The sequence below is a fragment of the Triticum dicoccoides genome, chromosome 3A (assembly GCF_002162155.2).
Source record: "Triticum dicoccoides isolate Atlit2015 ecotype Zavitan chromosome 3A, WEW_v2.0, whole genome shotgun sequence".
Taxonomy (NCBI): Eukaryota; Viridiplantae; Streptophyta; class Magnoliopsida; order Poales; family Poaceae; genus Triticum; species Triticum dicoccoides.
The window spans coordinates 30,643,125-30,648,027 of record NC_041384.1 but is presented as its reverse complement, the minus strand read 5'-3'; the positions used below and the strand labels follow the sequence as shown (position 1 = coordinate 30,648,027).

Genomic DNA, 4,903 nt, shown 5'->3' with positions numbered 1-4,903 from the left:
CTCCTGCTGCTCCATTTGTAAAAACTTGAAACTATTAATGCACACATATGCTTGGCCATTGACAAGTAACCAAGTAAGTTGAGGGTTTCTCTTCCTGAGAAGAATGAGAAATCTGCTCCTAAAGTAACATGCTGAGTGATTTACTTGATAAGTACACAAGTCAGTTTACCTAGCTAGAACGGGTCCAGAGGAATACTGAGAATACCGAGACGATTAACTAGCTAACAGCAAGCATTACCGAGCCCAATTGAGGCCATCAAGGTCAAACCGAAAACTTAAGTACCCATCGCACAGATGCCATGACGCAGAGCTATACCATGGCTCAATGATCATGTGCCCAGAGCAACAGGAAGAGCGGAAGAGGATACCTTTCAACGATTGTAGCCGAAGCCGAACCACACCGTTACCGGTGACGGTGGAGATGAGAGCTGGCCATCGACCTCGGGCACCAACCGATCCAGCAACCACGACCGATTTGTATGTTTCCCGCCCATGTGCCAAGCTTCGATGGCTTGTAGCCAATGGAGGAGCAGAATATTATTGAAAGTTCCAACCTGCAAGTGAGTGAGTTTAAGAATATTTTCTTATGGATGAGAAACAAACAACAAACAAACAAACAAAAGGGAAAAAAAGATTAACTAAACCATGTTACTATATTGGCAGTTACCACAGCCATGATGATGATACTAACACATCTAGTGCAGTGTGCAGGTAAGCACCAAAGAAACACGGCTGTACATGCTGAAGCACAAACTAATCAATCATAATTATCAAAAGGAAGGTTAGAAAAACACAAGGCTACCATCATCATAAGGCAAATGTAATCTGTAGCTCCGTTAACTACTAACCAAGGCTACCATATTGCCCTAACTCAATACTACTATTGATGTTCAGCTGCTGTCCAGCTAGCATAGCATGCTACCAACAACAAGATGTCAAAGAGATGAACTTGAACAAAACTATTATTATTCAGCAAGTACTGTTCGAGGCGCAAGCCGCGCAACAAATGAACCTGATCAACCACACACCTAACTGGAAAATGGAAGCAAAGTCCTCCACATGCCTTGGAATTCTTCCTACACAGGTTGACCTGCTAATCAATTAACAGATTGATTGCTTGCATCCACGCAGACCATTATTTGTTTCTTCAAGTGATTTTTGGTTTCAGATGATCAGGTCTAGCTAGTTAGAATTGCACAAGGAATCGTACTTGCAAAAATTAACTTGGTTCTCACCAACCTAGACAGAGCTGCTACATGCATGAGATTCAGTCTTCCAGGTTGACCTCTCAAATCTTTTAGGTCGGCAGATGACCATGCCATGGCAACCAATGGTCATCCTATGACTAGTACATATAAGCAAGAGCCAAATACACGTATTCAGATTGAAAAAGTTGTACGTACATGTTCCATATCTTATTTTCTATTCCCTCTGTAAACTAATATAAGGCGTGTGTTTTAGCTCACTTAAGTAATGAGCTGAAATGTCTTATATTAGTTTATAGAGGGAGTATTATATAAATGGAGCAGGTATTTGTTCTACCCCAGAGCAACCGGAGGCGGGGACTAGAGGAAAGAGAGGTGCCCATCATGGCTGTTATATAGCCGATGCTGAACAGGCAGCGGGTCCGACGGAAGAGCCTACCGCCATGGCCAGTGTATATGTAAATAGAGCAAGTGTGCCATGCTTCACTAAAAATCCAACATGGGTATAATATGCAGAACACATTTGCACCACACATACATGGTAATTCCTGTAAGATAGCTCACATGAGCACATCACACACACATGGACTATCTTGACAAGGAAAACTGAAACAAAACAGTGCAGAATTTTGGCTACAGAGAACAGATCATTACTCTGATTGCAATAAATAAGTACTCTACACGAAGCTAAGAACATTACACACCATTCCTATTTAAGGGTTCCTCCGCAAATTCTGCCATCTAAGTCCTTTAAATAGGGCTGAGACCCACTGCATGAGCATCACCTCCACGGCACCGACTGCCCCCCGTGTCCGACTGATCGCCACCTCCCTGCATGCCACACACACTGCAAGTTAGATTATGTACAGTCAGCTAACAGGCCTATACTATAGCATCGGCATGAGGCCTATATTATAGCACTGGTTGTGTAAGTGGGCTTGAACAGGAATGATTTGCATCCAGTATATGAAATAAATAACAAGAGATGTTTCAATGTCCCTGAGTAATGAAGCACAAAAGGGAAAAGGGGGCTTAATTGCACGCTCAAAAAGCCAACCCTACAATTTCATTTCAACAATATGCCTGCTGGGGTTAGGTTGACCCCTTTGAGAATAACTACACCACTCACCCTCAAGTTTATACCCTACAAATTAACAACCACAACATGCATTGTATTTTCTTGAGCATAAAGTACAGTAGATACACTCAGGGTGAACATCTCATATTTTCCATGAAGGACTTTGAATTCCTGTGTGGAAAGGACATACATTTTTCAACTTGACATTGATTGCCTCTCACAGAAAATCAAGATTCTACTCTAGTGTATGAAGAACAAACGAACAAACAAACAGTACCATCATGATTACGCATGGGGTGTATCAGCCAGCCATGGCTGGATGGCCACGAGCTCAGAGCAACCGGAGGCGGGAAACAGAGGAAGGAGAGGAGCTCACCATGCTGTTATGCAACCGATGCCGAACAGGCAATGGGTCCAACGGAAGAGCCTACCACCGCGCAACTCGATGAACACGTTGTCCTCACCTGTACCGATGGAATCCTGTTGCTGCTACACAACAAGGACATAACAAATGTTGAGCTCAAATCGAGAACGAAAAGAAGAAATCATGTCCTGGTAGGGGATTCAGAAACAAAGACCTGTCCTTGACGCTGGAGCAGGGCTCCATGGAGTTGAACTTGGGGGTGTCCTCCCTGGGTGAGCTTGTCGAGGTACACCAATACGAACCAATGGTCAGCACCTGACACACATAGGAAAAAAGAAGTCAATCATCATACCAAAGAGACGAGAGGTTCAGGACCATGGTCCACCCGAACCCATGGTCAGTGCCGTTCGATCAAGTACTAGTTTCCGTGTGGATCTGTGCCTAGTTAGTATTCAAATTTCTTATTAAAGAGTAGTGTAACAATGTAAGAGCAGGCTATGGTTTGATATATACCAAATTATCACCACTACAGGAAAAGCAAGAAGAACCAAGCAGGATTTTGGATCATGGTGAAATCTTGAGGAAGGATATTCACATGTACATAAACCTTGTAGTCCAGGTAGTAATGGGGCAGACCCAGAGCATGTAAACAGAGACACTCAGTCTATAATTTACAGAGACTGAGCTATATGCTACACTAACCCAGCAACGCAGAGATCATGATATACTCCAACTTACTTAAATATAAAATATGTGTTTGGACCCTGGCTAGTCCCAGGGCCTATGCTCGTGACAGATTCCATTTGAAAGTACTACTCCGTCTCATAATATAAGACGTTTTTTGACCTTAGTGTAGTGTCGAAAAACGTCTTATATTATGGGACGGAGGGAGTAGTATAGAGCTTTCAAGTAGAATGAATTTTCGTCAGTGGAATGTGAATAGGAAAGGGATGACGTGATACCTTTGCATGCATACTGGATAGGAGCAGTTACTAGATACTTGATTTTGCCGACTACTGGAACTGTGGTCCATGGCCATCAATACCACAAATAAAAGGACAGGCGAGTTGGTTCTGTAAAATGAAAAAAATAATATCATTATCTACATGTCAAAGTATTACGATAACAATCCAAAAAAAGGAAATGGCTGATACTGAATTTAAAGTTTGAACATCGCTACCATGGCTACAACTTGTGTGACATGACCAACAATTTAAAGCGAGACTGCAGTTGCTAGTTGCTACCACTGGGCACTTGACCAGGAAAGGAGCTAGTTTTGACAACTTGTATGTGTACTACTGCAAATATACCAGATCAACCACACGGCTAACTGGAAAAAGGAAGCAAAGTCCTCCACATGGCTTGGAATTCTTTGTGCACCAGGTTGACCTGCTAATCAATTAACTAGTTGATTACTTGAATGTACGCAGGCCATTATTTGTTTCTTCAAGTACTTTTTTGTTTCCGGTGATCGGGTCTAGCCTAGGCAGAGCTGCTACATGCATGAGGTTCAGTCTCTTCCAGGTTAACCTCTCAAATCTTTTTAGGTCAACAGATGACCATGCCATGGCAGCCAATGGTCACCTTAGGGCTATTACATATAAGCAGGAGCCAAATACACGTATTTAGATTGAAGAAGCCGACGTGCATGTTCCATATCTTATCATCTAATGTATAAATGGAGCAGGTATTTGTTCTACCCCAGATCAACCGGAGGCGGGGAGCAGAGGAAGGAGAGGAGCTCACCATGGCTGTTATGCAGCCGATGATGAACATGCAGCAGGTCCAACGGAATAGCCTACCACCACGCACCTAGATAACCCATTGTCCTCTGTTGTACCAACGGAATCCTGCTGCTGCACCAGAAGGATATCACAAAAATTGAGCTCAAATCGAGAAAGAACAGAAGAAATCATGTCATGGTAAGGGATGCAGAAACAAAAACCTGTCCTTGACGCTGAAGCATGGCTCCATGGAGTTGAGCTTGGGGGTGCCCTCCCTGGGTGAGCTTGTCGAGGTACACCAACACGTAGCAATGATCAGCTCCTGCACATACAGAGGAAAAAAGAAGTCAATCACCGTACCAAAAAGACAAGAGGTTCAGGACCATGGTCCACTCGAACTCCATGGTGAGTGTTGTTCGATCCAGAAATTACTTTCGCCAAGTCAAGAAATTATACGAGACCATGAAGTTCAACATTTTGGATAGACATCTGTCGCTTTTTAAAAACAATGTTGACACAGAAAGTGCATCTA

General features: G+C 43.1%; 1 long non-coding RNA gene across 2 annotated transcripts; it reads right to left on the bottom strand.

The window, feature by feature from the left end:
* Positions 1–1,712: 1,712 nt before the first annotated feature.
* On the bottom strand, positions 1,713–4,695 carry LOC119271085. Of its 2 annotated transcripts, none has more exons than XR_005134417.1 (6): positions 4,593–4,695; positions 4,394–4,503; positions 3,610–3,720; positions 2,862–2,962; positions 2,660–2,769; positions 1,713–2,036 (listed from the first exon to the last, which is right to left on the bottom strand). It is a non-coding gene; the product is annotated as an uncharacterized LOC119271085 (long non-coding RNA). The 2 variants fall into 2 exon arrangements; XR_005134418.1 differs by having other exon boundaries at positions 4,394–4,500.
* Positions 4,696–4,903: the final 208 nt, after the last annotated feature.